Genomic DNA, 19,805 nt, shown 5'->3' with positions numbered 1-19,805 from the left:
ATCATCACTCTATCCTTTCTGATGAGTTCTTGCTTCATTCTGTCTAGAGTATTTCTCATCACCATTTGGTACTGTTCATATTCCCAAGCATTGGTTCTGAGTGGTATGTATACTGTTATAATATTAATGTCCCTCTTGCCATCTGTTATAAGCATACTTATCACTTCCTCATTTCTCTTACTATAGTTCACCTCCTTCACTATCAGATCTTCCTTAGTAAGAACCATTATACCACCACCTCCTTTATTTTTCTATCATTTCTCCATAATTTGTAGTGTTTTACAACAAACTAGTCTAGCTTTATTTCGTGCCTTAGCTTTGTTTCCACTACACACATTATGTCAGGTTCGTTATTTCTTAGGTAATCCATACATTCTAGCCTCTTAGACAGAAATCCATCTATGTTCGTGTAAGTCACTTTTATTCCATTCCTAGTCTCATTCTTCCATGTAATGCCTATTCCGTCTGTTTTATCCACCATTTCTTTAGCCTCCCATTTCTCATCCTCCAAAAAAACTTAGTCTTTTCCTCCTCTGTTCTTTCGTCATTCCTCTCCTTCACTTCAGTTACAAGCTCCTTCATTTTCATTCGCTCATCTTTTGACATATTTTTTCTTATGTAAATTGTTTTGGTTTCCTCAGAGTCCTTAAGTTTCCAAGCCCTCCTCAACAAGGCCTCCGCTGCCACCTGAGACTTTAATTTCAATTTTAATGGTCTATTCTTGCCTTCCTCAAAAGCTCCCAATCTCACACTTTCTTCTACCTCAGCATATAGGTCCTCTTCTTCCACAGAGATCTTGTTCAGTAAAGAAGTGTGTGCGTGTGTGTGTGTGTGTGTGTGTGTGTATTTACCTAATTGTAACATACGGGAAAAGAGCTATGCTCGTACTGTCCCGTCTCCATATCTACTAATGTCCAGCTTTTTCTTAAAATCATGAATATTCCTTGCGTTGACCACTTCCACGTGTAAACTATTCCATGCTTCCACCCTTCTATGAGGGAAGCTATATTTTTTCACATCTCTCCTATAAGTGGCCATTTTAGTTTTTCCCATGCCCTCTCGACATTCTTTCATTCCACATACACAGATCTTCCCTATCCATTTTTTCCATGCCAATCATCACTCTGTATATTGCTATCAGGTCTCCCCTTTCTCTTCTGTTTTCCAGGGTCGGAAGTTGCATTCTGTTCAGTCTGTCTTCATAAGTCAAATCTCTTAAGTCAGGCACCATTTTGTTGCAGCCCTCTGTACTTTCTCTAGTTTCCTTATGTGTTTCTTTAAGTTCGGAGCCCACTGTATTGTTGCATATTCAAGCCTTGGTCTTATCATTGCAGTAATTATTTTCTTCATCATTTCTTCATCTAAATATACGAACGCCACTCTTTATGTTCCTCAATAAGTTCAATACTTCTCCAATTATTTTGTTTATATGTCTCTCTGGCGATAGGTCATTGGTAATTGTCACCCCAAGGTCTTTTTCTTCATGACTGGTTTTTATGTCTTCATTTCCTATCTTGTACATACTCCTGATTCTTCTTTCACTCTTGCCAAACTCTAATTTCTTGCATTTTGTCGTGTTGAACTCCATTTGCCATGTACAGCTCCATTTCCATATTCTGTCCAAGTCTTCCTGGAGGAGTTCGCAATCTTTATCACATCTCACTTTTCTTAACAATTTTGCATCGTCTGCAAATAGGCTCACATAACTGGACACCCCATCCACCATGTCATTTATGTAGACCGCGAACATTACTGGTGCCAACACTGATCCCTGTGGAACTCCACTCTCCACCAAGCCCCATTCTGATGGTCTGTCCTTAATTATTGTTCTCATTTCTCTTCCTACCAAAAAGTCTTCCATCCATTTTAGTAAACTGCCATGCACTCCTCCTACCATTTCAAGTTTCCAGATCAGTCTCCGGTGTGGTACCTTTTTTAAATCCAGATATATTCCATCAGCCCAACCATCTCTTTCCTGTATTACATCTATCACCCTCGAATAGTAACATATTAGGTTTGTCGTGCATGAACGCCCTTTTCTAAAACCAAATTGACACTCACAAAGTATGTCATTTTTCTCCAAGAAGTCTGTCCATCTATTCTTCACCACCCTCTCACACATCTTAGCTACCACACTTGTAAGTGACACTGGTCTATAGTTGAATGGGTCTCTCTTGTTACCTGATTTATAAATTGGGACAATGTTAGCTCTTTTCCAGTCTTGGGGCACTACACCTTCCCTTAATGAGGCATCAATTACTTCACAAACTTTTTCTGCCAGTTGCTCCCTGCATTCTCTTAAAATCCATCCTGATACCCCATCAGGTCCCACAGCTTTTCTCACTTCTAAACTCCCCATCATATTCTTGATCTCCTCCACAGTTACTTGAAACTCCTTCATAATCCCTTTCTGTTCCATTGTGTGTGTGTGTGTGTGTGTGTGTGTGTGTGTGTGTGTGTGTGTGTGTGTGTGTGTGTGTGTGTGTGTGTGTGTGTGTGTTGTATTCACCTAGTTGTAATTTTACAGGGCCTGGGTATCATACTCGTGTGACCCCGTCTCCATATCTACACACATCCAACTTTCCTTTAAAACTATGCACACTCCTCGCTGACACCACCTCCTCACTCAAACCGTTCCACACCTCCACACATCTTTGTGGGAAACTATATTTCTTCACATCCTTCAAGCATATTCCCTTGGCTATCTTTTTACTATGTGATCTGTAGTTCTATTTAAGTTTTCCTCTCTCAACATCATTTGCTCATTATCCACTTCATCCAGTCCGTTCAACAGTTTATAAACCTGTATTAAATCTCTTTCTCTTTCTTTGTTCCAAGGTAAGCAAATTCATTTCTTTTAATCTCTCCTCATAGGTCATTTCTGCCAATTCCGGAACCATTTTTGTTGCCATTCTCTGCAATCTCTCCAACTTCCTTATATGCTTCTTTTATAAGGGGACCAAACCACTCCAGCATATTCCAATCTTGGTCTAATTACCATACTAATTAATTTCTTCATCATATCTTTATCCATATAATGAAGGCTAATCCAATATTTTTTATCAAATTATACGTTTCTCCAAACATCTTATCAATATGAGCCTCAAACTGCCCATGGTCTTGTATTATCACTCCCAAATCCTTTTCCTTTTCCACCTTTTTCAACACTACTTCTTCACCCATCTTATATGACCCTCTTGGCCGTCTTCCACTCTTCCCATCTCCATCACATGACTTTTGCTCAGATTAAATTCCATTTGCCACCTCTTGCTCCACTCCCAAATCTTATCCAGATCTGCCTGTAAAATTTCACAATCTTCTTCACTCTTCACACACCTACACAACTTCGCATCATCCGCAAACAAATTAATATAACTGTTTACTCCTCTGGCATGTCATTAATATATACAAGGAAAAGTATTGGTGCCAGCACTGAGCCTTGTGGGACTCCACTCTCCACCACCAACCAGTCCGACTTTGCATCCCTTATTACTGTTCTCATCTCCTCCATCTCAAGTAGTTTTCCATCCACTTTAACACTTTTCCTTTCAGTCCTCCATAAATCTCTAATTTCCATAGCAGTCTCATGTGAGGTACCTTGTCAAAAGCTTTCTTTAAATCCAAATATACACAGTCCATCCATCCTCTCTCTCTTGTATTTTGTCAACCACTCTTGAATAAAAGCTCAGTAGATTTGTTACACATGACCTCCCTTTCCTAAAGCCAAATTGATGATCCGATAATAACTTATGATCCTCCAGGAACCGTATCCAATATTTCTTTATCACCCTCTCACAAATCTTACCGACCACACTTGTTAGAGACACAGGTCTATAGTTAAGAGGCTCTTCCTTACTGCCTCCCTTATAAATGGGCACCACTTCAGCTCTTTTCCACTCTACTGGTACTTCCCCTGTTTCTAATGAACACCTTATAATATCATATAATGGATCAATCAATTCTTCTCTACACTCCTTCAATAATTTTCCTGAAACTTCATCTGGTCCCATCGCTTTATCATCTTTAAGTTCCTCCAACATTTTATATAACTTCTATTTAGGTATCTTAATGTCCTCCATGTGCACATTTCCTTGTACATTCTGAGGCTTTACAAACATTGTTTCTTCAGTAAATACTTGCTGAAACCTATTATTTAGCAATTCCGCTATATTCTTAGGGTCATCTACTATCCCTTGCTCTCCTTTTAATCTTTCAATGGACTCTCTCTTTTAAGTTTACCATTTATGAACCTGTGTTGTGTGTGTGTGTGTGTGTGTGTGTGTGTGTGTGTGTGTTGTATATTTACCTTTGTAGTTTTACAGGGCCTCTTTATGCTCTTTCCCTCTCCATATCTACACTTATCCAATTTTTCTTTAAAACTATGTACACTCTTTGCTGACACCACTTCCTCACTCAAACTGTTCCAAGTCTCAACACATCTTTATAAACTAAATTTTTAACATCTCTCAGACATCATCCCTTCCTTAGTTTCTTACTATGCGATCTTGTGCTTCAAAGTCATATTCTTCTCTCAGGATCAGTTTTCATTATCCACTTCATCCATTCCTTAATCAATTTATAAACTTGTATAAGATCCTCTCTCTTCTCTGTTTTTGTGTGTGTGTGTGTGTGTGTGTGTGTGTGTGTGTGTGTGTGTGTGTGTGTGTGTGTGTGTGTTTACCTAATTGTATGTTACCTAATTGTAACATACGGAAAAGAGCTATGCTCGTGTTGTCCTGTCTCCATATCTATTAATGTCCAGCTTTTTCTTAAAATCATGAATATTCCTTGCTTGACCACTTCCACGTCTAAACTATTCCATGCTTCCACCCTTCTATGAGGGAAGCTATATTTTTTCACATCTCTCCTATAAGTGGCCATTTTTAGTTTTTTCCCATGCCCTCTCGACATTCTTCCATTCCACATACACAGATCTTCCCTATCCATTTTTTCCATGCCAATCATCACTCTGTATATTGCTATCAGGTCTCCCCTTTCTCTTCTGTTTTCCAGGGTTGGAAGTTGCATTCTTTTCAGTCTGTCTTCATAAGTCAAATCTCTTAAGTCAGGCACCATTTTGTTGCAGCCCTCTGTACTTTCTCTAGTTTCCTTATGTGTTTCTTTAAGTTCGAGCCCACTGTATTGTTGCATATTCAAGCCTCGGTCTTATCATTGCAGTAATTATTTTCTTCATCATTTCTTCATCTAAATATCTGACGCCACTCTTATGTTCCTCAATAAGTTCAATACTTCTCCAATTATTTTGTTTATATGTCTCTCTGGCGATAGGTCATTGGTAATTGTCACCCCAAGGTCTTTTTCTTCATGACTGGTTTTATGTCTTCATTTCCTATCTTGTACATACTCCTGATTCTTCTTTCACTCTTGCCAAACTCTATTTTCTTGCATTTTGTCGTGTTGAACTCCATTTGCCATGTACAGCTCCATTTCCATATTCTGTCCAAGTCTTCCTGGAGTAGTTCGCAATCTTTGTCACATCTCACTTTTCTTAACAATTTTGCATCGTCTGCAAATAGGCTCACATAACTGGACACCCCATCCACCATGTCATTTATGTAGACCGCGAACATTACTGGTGCCAACACTGATCCCTGTGGAACTCCACTCTCCACCAATCCCCATTCTGATGGTCTGTCCTTAATTATTGTTCTCATTTCTCTTCCTACCAAAAGTCTTCCATCCATTTTAGTAAACTGCCATGCACTCCTCCTACCATTTCAAGTTTCCAGATCAGTCTCTGGTGTGGTACCTTATCAAAGGCCTTTTTTAAATCCAGATATATTCCATCAGCCCAACCATCTCTTTCCTGTATTACATCTATCACCCTCGAATAGTAACATATCAGGTTTGTCGTGCATGAACGCCCTTTTCTAAAACCAAATTGACACTCACAAAGTATGTCATTTTTCTCCAAGAAGTCTGTCCATCTATTCTTCACCACCCTCTCACACATCTTAGCTACCACACTTGTAAGTGACACTGGTCTATAGTTCAATGGGTCTCTCTTGTTACCTGATTTATAGATTGGGACAATGTTAGCTCTTTTCCAGTCTTGGGGCACTACACCTTCCCTTAATGAGGCATCAATTACTTCACAAACTTTTTCTGCCAATTGCTCCTGCATTCTCTTAAAATCCATCCTGATACCCCATCAGGTCCCACAGCTTTTCTCACTTCTAAACTCCCCATCATGTTCTTGATCTCCTCCACAGTTACTTGAAACTCCTTCATAATCCCTTTCTGTTCCATTACCAGTGGTTTGTCAAAAGCAGTCTCCTTTGTGAATACCTTCCAAAGCATCCATTCATAGCCTCTGCCATTTCCTGGGATCTTCACTGCATACTCCATTTACTTCTAAACTTTCAATACTTTCTCTATTTTTGATGTTGTTGTTCACATGTCTGTAAAAAGCCTTGGTTGGTCTTTACATTTATCAATTATATCCTTTTCTTGTTTCTTTCTTTCTTCTCTTCTAATCAACACATATTCATTTCTTGCTCTTTTGTAACTTTCCCACTGCTTAATCCGTCTTTTCCTTCTCCACCTCTTCCATGCATCCTCTTTTCTTGTTCTAGCCTTTTCACATCTATCGTTAAACCAGTCCTGCTTTCCAACTTCTCTATGTTGTCTTATTGGTACAAATTTTTCTCACCTTCTTTGTATATTTTTATAAATTCCTTCCACTTTTCATTTGCTCCTTAGCACTCTTGAATTTCATCCAATTTGTCTCTTGAAAGAATTTCTTTAGGTTTCCAAAATCTGTCTTGGCATAATTCCATCTTCCCACTTTATATTCTTCATTTCTTCTAGATTTCTCTTCATCTATCACCTTGAACTCCAAAACTGCATGATCACTCTTTGCTAAAGGGCACTCCACCCTCATCTCCTCAATGACCATTGGCTCTGTACTAAAGACCAAGTCCAGTCTTGACGATGCTCCTCTCCTCCAAACCTAGTATCTTCTTTGACCCACTGAGTTAACACATTTTCCATTGCCAGTGTCAATAGTGTATTTCCCATGTTGTCTCTGATCCTTCCATTGACCAGTCCTCCCAACACACCTCTTTACAATTAAAATCTCCCATCATTATAGTTCGTTCACAGCCACCCAACATTTCTTCCAGACATGTTCCTGTATCACTTATCATTTCTTCATATTCCTGTACTGACCATGCATTTGTCTTAGGTGGTACGTACACCACTATGTAGTGCCTCTTTTTCCTTCATTAGTTTCTGCTCTGATCTTTAGCACTTCTGCCTTTCCCATACCTTTTTCACTTGATCCACCTTTATATCTTTTTAACCAGCAACATCACTCCTCCTCCCATCTTACCTACTCTATTTCTTTTCCAAACATTATATTTCCTTCTCCAACCATCATCAGGTCTTCTCCTCTCTCAGTTTTGTTTCAGTAAGACCCACAATATCTGGGTTCTTGTCCTCAAGTAATCGTTGAGTTCTAAAATCGATATCACTCCATTTATGTTGGAATACATTACATTTCGCTCATATGTAAGTTTCTTTAGTCCTTTCTTGCTGTACTTTTCTGGGTTATGAACCACTTCCTCAGTCTCATATCCAAGATTCTCCAGAAAAACTCTTTCTTCTCCTCTTCTGTCCTCTCTTCATTTTTTTTCAAAGCCTCCTTTCTCAACTCATTTAACATTTCTCTTTCCTTTTCACCGAGATCTCTTCTCAACCAAATCTTCCTTGTTGTTTCCTGCTGGGCTAGCCTCCATGACTTCTCCACCAATTCATCTACATCCTTTTGTGACTTAAGTTTGATTCTTATTGGCCTCATACCTTCTCTTGTGAACTTTCCAATTCTATGGAAGTCCTCTATTTCTTGTACTAGGTCTTTTCCCTCCTCCTGCACCACATTAATGATATTATTTATCACCTTTTTATGTTTTCTCTCTCTCCATTTTACTCGGTGTCTTATCCTCCTCCACACCAAATATCACCACACATCTCTTTTTGTCTACAGTTTCCCTCACCAATGTCTCATTTGACTTAATAACCTTCACCACTTTCTCAGCTATCTTCTCTTCCATGATCTGTTGATCTATAATTTCAGCAAGACCCAAAGTTTTCTCCCCAGACTCTTTGATTTCCTTTTCAAGACTTGCAACTTTGTAATTTACCTCCTTTCTTTCCACTTCCTGACTTTTTTTCCATTCAGCCTGCTTCTCCATCACTTTTCCTAGAGATTCTCCACATTTTTCGCAATTCACTTTAATTAGCTTAACTTCCTCTTTCAGTGCTTCATTTTCCTTCTTCATATCGGCACAGTCTTTCTTTACATTGTCATAACTGTGTGTGTGTGTGTGTGTGTGTGTGTGTGTGTGTGTGTGTGTGTGTGTGTGTTTACCTATTTGTATTTACCTATTTGTGTATTACAGGGCCCGAGCTCTCTGTGTCCTGTCTCCTTGTCCATTCCTGTCATATCTCTCTTTCATCTGATTGACACACAGCATCAACACATCACTGCTCAGTTTATTCCACTTATCAATGCTACGATGCGGGAAACTGTATTTTCTCATGTCATTTAGACAGATGTCCTTTATTAGCTTTTTTCCATGTCCTCGGAGATGATTACTTGTGGTCACCTTTATCAACTCTCTGTCCAGTATGTCAATCTTGTTCACCAATTTATACATAGTTATCATGTCTCCTCTTGTTCTTCTCTCTTCTAATGTGGTCAGCCCCAGCTTCCTCAGTCTTTCCTCATAGTCTAACTCCCTGAGTCCTGGTACCATCCTTGTTGCCAGCCTCTGTACCCTTTCTACCTTCTTCATTTTTTCTTCATATGGTGACCAGACAGAAGCTGCATATTCTAACTGGGGTCTTATTAAGGTACATAATATCTTCATCATTCCTTCATCTAGGTAGTGGAACACAAGGCCAATATTTTGAAGCATGTTATATATTTTCCCAAAAATCTTGTTAATGTGTTTCTCCAGTGACAAAGTGTTTTGCACGGTTACTCCTAAGTCTTTCTCCTCATTGGTCTCTTTAATTTTCTCATCACCCAGCCTGTAATCCCTGTTTGGTCTGTATCTACTTCTTTCCATTTTCATAACATGGGTCTTGTCTATATTAAATTCCATCTGCCACTCCTTACTCCACTCATATATTTTATCAAGATATTCCTGTAACTTGTTACAATCTTCCACATTCTTTACTCTCCTCATAATTTTAGTATCGTCCAAAACATGTTCATATAACTGTCAATTCCTACTGGCATATCATTAACATAAATCAAAAACATGATGGGACCCAGCACTGACCCTTGTGGAACTCCACTGGTTACCTTCTTCCACTCGGACTTCCTTCCTCTCACCACTGTTCTCATTTCTCTTCCCACTAAGTAATTTTTCATCCATTTTGCTAGTTTATCATTTACTCCTCCAATCTTTTTTACTTTCTACATCAGTCTATTGTGTGGTACTTTATCAAACGCCTTTCTCAAGTCCATGTAGATGGCATTCACCCATCCCTCTCTATGTTGTAGTATGTCAGTCACTCGTGAATAAAAACATAATAAATTGGATACGCACGATCTTCCTTTTCTGAAACCAAACTGTCTTTCACTCAGAATGTTTTCACTTTCTAGATACTCACTCCACTTAGCTTTAATTACTTCTTCACATACCTTGCACAGTATACTAGTCAACGATACTGGTCTATAATTTAGCGGTTCCATTCTACTACCATTCTTATATATAGGCACAATGTCAGCTCTTTTCCACTCTTTCGGAGTAATCCTGTTCGTATGGAGGTTTCCACAATATCAAATACGGGGTTCAACAATTGATCCTTACATTCATTTAGCAACCTCCCAGATATGCCATCAGGCCCCATTGATTTATTAATATCCAGATTGCTTATAATTTTCCTTACATCTTCCTTAGTAACCATGATGTCCTGCATTTGCTTTATTTCCGTAGGTCTTCCTCCCATAAAATGTTCCTCCTTTGTAAACACTTTGTGTGTATTTACCTAGTTGTAGTTTTACAGGGCCTGGGCTTTATGCTCGTGTGGTCCCGTCTTCATATCTACACTTACCCAATTTTTCTTTAAAACTATGTACTCTCTTTGCTGACACCACTTCCTCACTAAAACTGTTCCAAGTCTCAACACATCTTTGCGGGAAACTTAATTTTTTAACATCTCTCAGACATCCCTTCCTTAGTTTCTTACTATGCGATCTTGTGCTTCTAAAGTCATATTCTTCTCTCAGGATCAGTTTCTCATTATCTACTTCATCCATTCCGTTAATCAATTTATAAACTTGTATCAGATCCCCTCTCTCTCTTCTCTGCTCCAAGGTTGGTAGATCCATAGCCTTTAGTCTCTCCTCATATGTCATTCCTTTAAATTCTGGAACCATTCTTGTAGCCATTTTTTGTAGTCTCTAATTTTCTTATGTGTTTCTTTTTGGGAGTCCACACAACTCCTGTATATTCCAATCTAGGTCTTATTTTAGTACTTATCAATTTCTTCATCATTTCCTTGTCCATATAGTGAAATGCTACTCCAATATTCCTTAGCAAATTATACGTCTCTCTGAAAATTCTTTCAATATGGCTTACCGGTTGATTATTTTCTTCCATTGTCACTCCCAAGTCCTTTTCCTTTTTTACTTTTTCTAGTTCTACTCCATCTCCCATCTTATAGATTCCCACTGGTCGTCTTTCACTTTTTCCCATTTCCATGACATGGCTTTTGTCCACATTGAATTCCATCTCTTATTTTTTGCTCCATTTCCAGATCTTGTTTAAGTCTTCTTGTAGTATTTCACAATCCTCTTTTTGTTTAATGACTCTGCACAGTGTGTGTGTGTGTGTGTGTGTGTGTGTGTGTGTGTGTGTGTGTGTGTGTGTGTGTGTGATTTACCTAGTTGTATTCTACAGGGTTTGAGTGGGGCTCATAGTGTCTTGTCTCCATATCTCAATTTACCTAATTAGTTATGCATATTATGTTCTGTAACAACTTCATTATCCAATATATTCCATTTTTCCACTGTTCTGTGTGGAAAACTGTATTTTCCAAAGGCCTTTGCACACTGCCTCATCCTGATCTTTTCATGTCCTCTTGTCCTTCCGTCTTCTTGTGTCAACAGCACCAGGTATTCTTTGTCTATCTTTTCAATATCATTTACTATCTTATACATTGTTATTAGGTACCCACGTTCTCTTCTATCTTGTAAGGTTGGCAGTCCCATTTCCTTCATTCATTCTTCATATGTGAGGTCCTTTAATTCCAGCACCATCTTTGTAGCAATCTTCTGTATCCTTTCCAATCTTCTACTATCCTTTTTAGAGCTGTATATTTCATCCTTGGATGTATCATGTCTGTGATGATTTTTTTCATCATATCTTTATCCATGTAATGAAATGCCACTCTTATATTAGTCAATATTTTATATGATAGTTCAAATATCTTGCTTATGTGTTTTTCAAGGCTCAGATTTTCCTGTATGATCACTCCCAGATCTTTTTCCTCTTTAGTCTTCATTATTTGTTCCTCTCCCATCAAATAGTTCCTTATTGGTCTTTTCTTACTCTTTCCTAGTTCCATTATGTGACATTTCTTGGCATTAAACTCTAATTTCCACTTCCTGCTTCACTGATAGATCTTGTTTATATCTTCCTGCAACAGCAGACAGTCCTCTCTTGTTTTGATTACTCTTAGCAGCTTTGCATCATCAGCAAATAAATTTATATAACTGTTTATCCCAATGTGAATGTCATTTACATAAATATGAAACATAAATTGGGGCTAACACTGACCCTTGTGGCACTCCGCTAGTTACTTTACCCCAAGATGAGTATGTATCTCTGATCACAGTTCTCATTTCCCTTTCCTTTAAATAATCTCTTGTCCATTTGAGCAAAGTTTCTCGCAGTCCTCCTACGTTCTCTAGTTTCCTAAGTAGTCTTCCATGAGGGACTTTATCAAAAGCCTTTTTAATATCCAGGTATACTTTGTCTACTCATCCATCTCTGTTTTCAAGTCCTACAATAACCCGAGTAGAAGTTTAATAAGTTTGATACACATGACCGCCCTGTCCTGAACCCAAATTGTCTCTTCGATTTGACTTGCTCCTCTTCTAGAAATTTAACCCATTTTTCTTTGATAATTATTTCACATAACTTCCCCAAGCCACTTATAAGTGACACTGGTCTGTAGTTTAGTGGTTCAATTGCCTTTTCTTCTTTAAATATTGGTATTACGTTAGTTCTCTTCCATTCTAGTGGAACTTTCCCTTCGTTTATTGAACTTGTAATTATTTCCCAAATTGGCTTCTGTAGTTGCTCTTTACATTCTTTTAACATCCAGCCTGATACACCATCTTGCCCCTTTGCTTTTCTGATTTCCAACTTAACCAATAATCTTCCATTATCCTCTTTGTGCACTGCAATCTCCTGTAATCCTTGGTAAATCCATGTCCTATTAGGAAGAAGGGGAACAGGGATGCCAGGGAGCCTTTATTTACAAACGTGTGTGGACGTTCAGCTACCAGGTATTTTTTCTAGTATTAAATCAAACTTTTGCGTTCGAGTATTGAAAAGTTCGCGTATTTAGACGTTCAAGAATTGAGTCTCCACTGTACACTCATCTGTCCTGCCGCTGAGAAGGGGTTAAGAAATATAGCTTTCAAAACAAAAGCATAGAGATATGGAACAATTTGGAGGAAACTTGTTCAAGCAAGAAATATTCATGACTAAAAGCTAAGCTGGATGACTATAGGTATGGAGACAGGACAGCATGAGCGAGCATAGCTCTTTTCTTGAAAACACTGGTGGTGGATCTGCTTTGTCCGAGGGGTCTCAAAGCGCACTTCAATCCTGTCCACGGTCCGAGTGTAGTTTTCCTCACATGAACGGTTTCCTAGCGGGTGGGCTTTCAGATGGAGGTACCCCAAAAAGTATCCTTTAGATAAATTCCAGTGAAGAAGGAAAATGAAGCACTGAAAGAGGAAGTTAAGCTAATTAAAGTGAATTGCGAAAATGTGGAGAATCTCTAGGAAAAGTGATGGAGAAGCAGGCTGAATGGAAAAAAAGTCAGGAAGTGGAAAGAAAGGAGGTAAATTACAAAGTTGCAAGTCTGGAAAAGGAAATCAAAGAGTCTGGGGAGAAAACTTTGGGCCTTGCTGAAATTATAGATCAACAGATCATAGAAGAGAAGATTGCTGAGAAAGTGGTGAAGGTTATTAAATCAAATGAGACATTGGTGAGGGAAACTGTAGACAAAAAGAGATGTGTGGTGATATTTGGTGTGGAGGAGGATAAGACACCGAGTAAAATGGAGAGAGAGAAAACATAAAAAGGTGATAAATAATATCATTAATGTGGTGCAGGAGGAGGAAAAGACCTAGTACAAGAAATAGAGGACTTCCATAGAATTGGAAAGTTCACAAGAGAAGGTATGAGGCCAATAAGAATCAAACTTAAGTCACAAAAGGATGTAGATGAATTGGTGGAGAAGTCATGGAGGCTAGCCCAGCAGGAAACAACAAGGAAGATTTGGTTGAGAAGAGATCTCGGTGAAAAGGAAAGAGAAATGTTAAATGAGTTGAGAAAGGAGGCTTTGAAAAAAATGAAGAGAGGACAGAAGAGGAGAAGAAAGAGTTTTTCTGGAGAATCTTGGATATGAGACTGAGGAAGTGGTTCATAACCCAGAAAAGTACAGCAAGAAAGGACTAAAGAAACTTACATATGAGCGAATGTAATGTATTCCAACATAAATGGAGTGATATCGGGATTTTAGAACTCAACGATTACTTGAGGGACAAGAACCCAGATATTGTGGGTCTTACTGAAACAAAACTGAGAGAGGGAGAAGACCTGATGATGGTTGGAGAAGGAAATATAATGTTTGGAAAAGAAATAGAGTAGGTAAGATGGGAGGAGGAGTGATGTTGCTGGTTAAAAAGATATAAAGGTGGATCAAGTGAAAGAAGGTATGGGAAAGGCAGAAGTGCTAAAGATCAGAGCAGAAACTAATGAAGGAAAAAGAGGCACTACATAGTGGTGTACGTACCACCTAAGACAAATGCATGGTCAGTACAGGAATATGAAGAAATGATAAGTGATACAGGAACATGTCTGGAAGAAATGTTGGGTGGCTGTGAACGAACTATAATGATGGGAGATTTTAATTGTAAAGAGGTGTGTTGGGAGGACTGGTCAATGGAAGGATCAGAGACAACATGGGGAAATACACTATTGACACTGGCAATGGAAAATGTGTTAACTCAGTGGGTCAAAGAAGATACTAGGTTTGGAGGAGAGGGAGCATCGTCAAGACTGGACTTGGTCTTTAGTACAGAGCCAATGGTCATTGAGGAGATGAGGGTGGAGTGCCCTTTAGCAAAGAGTGATCATGCAGTTTTGGAGTTCAAGGTGATAGATGAAGAGAAATCTAGAAGAAATGAAGAATATAAAGTGGAAGATGGAATTATGCCAAGACAGATTTTGGAAACCTAAAGAAATTCTTTCAAGAGACAAATTGATGAAATTCAAGAGTGCTAAGGAGCAAATGAAAAGTGGAAGGAATTTATAAAATATACAAAGAAGGTGAGAAAAATTTGTACCAATAAGACAACATAGAGAAGTTGGAAAGCAGGACTGGTTTAACGATAGATGTGAAAAGGCTAGAACAAGAAAAGAGGATGCATGGAAGAGGTGGAGAAGGAAAAGACGGATTAAGCAGTGGAAAGTTACAAAAGAGCAAGAAATGAATATGTGTTGATTAGAAGAGAAGAAAGAAAGAAACAAGAAAAGGATATAATTGATAAATGTAAAGACCAACCAAGGCTTTTTACAGACATGTGAACAACAACATCAAAAATAGAGAAAGTATTGAAAGTTTAGAAGTAAATGGAGTATGCAGTGAAGATCCCAGGAAATGGCAGAGGCTATGAATGGATGCTTTCGGAAGGTATTCACAAAGGAGACTGCTTTTGACAAACCACTGGTAATGGAACAGAAAGGGATTATGAAGGAGTTTCAAGTAACTGTGGAGGAGATCAAGAATATGATGGGGAGTTTAGAAGTGAGAAAAGCTGTGGGACCTGATGGGGTATCAGGATGGATTTTAAGAGAATGCAGGAGCAACTGGCAGAAAAAGTTTGTGAAGTAATTGATGCCTCATTAAGGGAAGGTGTAGTGCCCCAAGACTGGAAAAGAGCTAACATTGTCCCAATCTATAAATCAGGTAACAAGAGAGACCCATTGAACTATAGACCAGTGTCACTTACAAGTGTGGTAGCTAAGATGTGTGAGAGGGTGGTGAAGAATAGATGGACAGACTTCTTGGAGAAAATGACATACTTTGTGAGTGTCAATTTGGTTTTAGAAAAGGGCGTTCATGCACGACAAACCTGATATGTTACTATTCGAGGGTGATAGATGTAATACAGGAAAGAGATGGTTGGGCTGATGGAATATATCTGGATTTAAAAAAGGCCTTTGATAAGGTACCACACCGGAGACTGATCTGGAAACTTGAAATGGTAGGAGGAGTGCATGGCAGTTTACTAAAATGGATGGAAGACTTTTGGTAGGAAGAGAAATGAGAACAATAATTAAGGACAGACCATCAGAATGGGGCTTGGTGGAGAGTGGAGTTCCACAGGGATCAGTGTTGGCACCAGTAATGTTCGCGTCTACATAAATGACATGGTGGATGGGGTGTCCAGTTATGTGAGCCTATTTGCAGACGATGCAAAATTGTTAAGAAAAGTGAGATGTGACAAAGATTGCGAACTACTCCAGGAAGACTTGGACAGAATATGGAAATGGAGCTGTACATGGCAAATGGAGTTCAACACGACAAAATGCAAGAAAATAGAGTTTGGCAAGAGTGAAAGAAGAATCAGGAGTATGTACAAGATAGGAAATGAAGACATAAAACCAGTCATGAAGAAAAGACCTTGGGGTGACAATTACCAATGACCTATCGCCAGAGAGACATATAAACAAAATAATTGGAGAAGTATTGAACTTATTGAGGAACATAAGAGTGGCGTCAGATATTTAGATGAAGAAATGATGAAGAAAATAATTACTGCAATGATAAGACCGAGGCTTGAATATGCAACAATACAGTGGGCTCCGAACTTAAAGAAACACATAAGGAAACTAGAGAAAGTACAGAGGGCTGCAACAAAAATGGTGCCTGACTTAAGAGATTTGACTTATGAAGACAGACTGAAAAGAATGCAACTTCCGACCCTGGAAAACAGAAGAGAAAGGGGAGACCTGATAGCAATATACAGAGTGATGATTGGCATGGAAAAATGGATAGGGAAGATCTGTGTATGTGGAATGAAAGAATGTCGAGAGGGCATGGGAAAAACTAAAATGGCCACTTATAGGAGAGATGTGAAAAATATAGCTTCCTCATAGAAGGGTGGAAGCATGGAATAGTTTAGACGTGAAGTGGTCAACGAAGGAATATTCATGATTTTAAGAAAAGCTGGACATTAATAGATATGGAGACGGGACAACACGAGCATAGCTCTTTTCCGTATGTTACAATTAGGTAAATACAATTAGGTAAATACACACACACACACACACACACACACACACACACACACACACATATATAGAACAACAAAACTTAGAGAAACAGAAGGCTGCAAGGATATCTATATAAAGAAAAATAGAAATGAGGAAGAAAGGAAGAGATACAATGAACTGGCAGCAGCAGTAAGGGAAAAAATAATGAAAGGTCAGAAGAGGAGAAGAAGGCATTTTTGGAGAATTCTAGGAGACAGGATAAGGAAATGGTATATAAACGAGAAGGAAGAGAAAAAAGTGGAACAAGTTTAACTAAAAATGATAAAGGCAAAAGACTAAAAATGATGTATACAAACATAGACGGGTTTTATCAAGTAAATTAGAATTAAGAGATTACATAAAGAAAGAAAATCCAGATATTGTATGCCTGGCTGAAACAAAACTAAATGAGGCAATCAAAATAGACTTGGATAATAGGTATAATGTATGGAGAAGAGACAGAGTGGGTAAAGGAGGAGGAGGAGTCATGATTATGTTAAGGAAGGAGATAGTGATAAATCAAGTGGAATGTGGGAAGGAAAAGCAGAAGTATTGTATATTAAGATGCATATTAATAAAAAGAGTTAACAATCATTGTAACATATGTGCCACCAAAACAAATTCATGGACCAATCAAGAATATAAAGACATGATAGATGACACAATAAGGAGTCTAACGAGAATCGTTAAAGAAAGGAGAAAAGTGATATTAGTAGGAGATTTCAACTGTAAAGAAGTGGACTGGGAAAATTATGAAAGTGGTATGGGGAAGAAGCCTGGGGAGAAAGATTCTTGAACCTAATGATAGACAATATGATGGACCAGAGAGTAAAGGAATGCACAAGATTCAGAGGAAACGACGAGCGAGATTGGACCTAGTTTTTACAAGGGTATACAAATGAATGATGATATAAGATATAAGTGCCCATTGGGAAAGAGTGACCATGCAATATTAGAAATAGATATAGAAGAGGAAAGGAAGATAGAGACGATTCATACAAAGGAGACCGATTAAATTACAGAAAGGCTGATATTGAGAATCTCAAGAACTATTTTAAAACGTAGACTGGGAGGAGATGGAAAACTCAGAGACAATGCAAGACAAATATAACTTATTTTTGGAAATATACAAAACAGGAGTCAGGAATATGTCCCAAAATATAGACCTAAAGAAGAAGGAAAGAAAGATTGGTTTAATGCAAGGTGTGCTAGGGCAAAGGAGAAAAGAGATGGAGCATGGAAAAGGTGGAGGAGAAATAGAAATCCAGCAAATAAGGAAAACTTCAAGGCAGCGAGAAATGAATATGTTAAGGTGAGGAAGGAAGAGGAAAAGAACTTGAAAAGACATTGTCGAAAAATGTAAGGAGCAACCAAAATTGTTCTATAGATTCATAAATGGAAAAATTAGGCAAAAGAAACAATAGAAAGGTTAAAAGGAGAGAACGGGATGGTGGAAGACCCAAAAAGTATGGCAGAACTATTAAATAAAAATTCCAGGAGGTCTTTACTAAGGAATCCAAATTTGAGAGGCCACAGGGTAATAGAGACAATCTATATGAAAGAGATTAAAGTAACCAAGCTTGAAATAAAAGAGTTAATGAAGGAACTGGATGAAGAGAAGGCAATGGGACCAGATGAAGTCTCAGGCAGAATACTGAAAGAATGTAGGGAAGAACTAGCAAGTCCTATATACAACATCATAAAATGCTCAATAGAAAATGGAACAGTACCAGTAGAATGGAAAAGAGCTGAGGTGGTTCCCATATATAAGAGTGGAAGGAAGGAAGAACCTTTAAATTACAGACCGGTATCACTAACTAGTGTAATATGCAAGATGTGTGAAAGAATAATAAAGAAACAATGGATCGAGTTCCTTGAAGACAACAAATTAATATCAAATAGCCAATTTGGTTTTAGAAAAGACGGTCTTGTGTAACTAATTTATTGAGTTTCTATTCTAGAATAGTTGATAGAGTACAAGAGAGAGAGGATGGGTTGACTGTATTTATTTGGATTTAAAAAAGGCGTTTGACAAAGTGCCACATGCAAGATTACTATGGAAGTTAGAGGAGAAGGGTGGCTTAAAAGGAAGCACATTGAGATGGATAGAAAATTATTTGAAGGGGAGAGAAATAAGGATGGTAGTGAAAGATATGAAGTCCAAGTGGAGCAGTAGAAAGCGGAGTGCCACAGGGGTCAGTATTGGCACCAATACTTTTCCTCATTTATATTAACGACATGCCAGAAGGAGTGAACAGCTTCATAAATCTTTTTGCAGATGATACAAAACTGTGCAGAGTTATAAAGCAAAAGGAGGATAAATAAGAAATGGAGTAAAAAGTGGGAAATGGAATTCAATGTGAACAAAAGCCATGTCATATAATTTGCTAAGGAATATTGGAGTAGCATTTCACTACATGGACAAAGAAATGATGAAGAAATTGATAAGTACTATAATAAGACCCAGATTGGAATATGCAGGAGTAGTGTGGACCCCTCATAAAAAGAAACACATAAGAAAGTTGGAGAGACTACAAAAAATGGCTACAAGAATGGTTCCAGAATTTGAAGGGATGACATATGAGGAGAGACTAAAGGCTATGGATCTACCAACCCTGGAACAAAGAAGGGAAAGAGGAGATCTGATACAAGTTTATAAATTGATCAACGGAATGGACCAAGTGGATAATGAGAAACTGATCCTGAGAGAAGAATATGACATCCGAAGCACAAGATCGTATATTAGAAAGCTGAAAAAAGGAAGATGTCTGAGAGATATTAAAAAATGTAGTTTCCCGCAGAGATGTATTGAGACGTGGAACAGTTTAAAAGAAGAATTAGTGTCTGGAACGAGTGTGCATACTTTTAAAGTAAGATTGGATAAGTGTAGATATGGAGATGGGGCCACATGAGCATAAAGCCCCGGCCCTGTAAAACTACAACTAGGTAAATACACAGAGCATTTCATAACACTTAGAAAGATGGGGCTTTATATCCAGGATGATATAGGCCTACCTGCTGCCCTGCCATCCACACAAGCAGGACTTGCTGCCATATGGTCATATTTTATTTTTCTCTTCTATTTCCATATCTTTACTTAAATTTTTACTTGTTGCACTGACACATTTCAGTTTAAAACTAATTGTCAATCAAAGGTCTAACTTTGTTGTGAATAATTCTTCATTTCATCTCATAGCAATGTCAGAAAAA

At 38.2% G+C, this 19,805-nt stretch overlaps 1 protein-coding gene across 1 annotated transcript in view; it reads left to right on the top strand.

The window, feature by feature from the left end:
* The window catches only part of LOC123515158 (protein lingerer-like), a gene marked incomplete in the record, with an annotated part of 203,853 nt that overhangs the window by 109,578 nt on the left and 74,470 nt on the right, over positions 1–19,805 (top strand).

Source organism: Portunus trituberculatus, chromosome 38 (assembly GCF_017591435.1).
Source record: "Portunus trituberculatus isolate SZX2019 chromosome 38, ASM1759143v1, whole genome shotgun sequence".
Classification (NCBI taxonomy): Eukaryota; Metazoa; Arthropoda; class Malacostraca; order Decapoda; family Portunidae; genus Portunus; species Portunus trituberculatus.
Note: the sequence above shows the minus strand (reverse complement) of the source record. Positions and strands in the feature narration are given on the sequence as shown.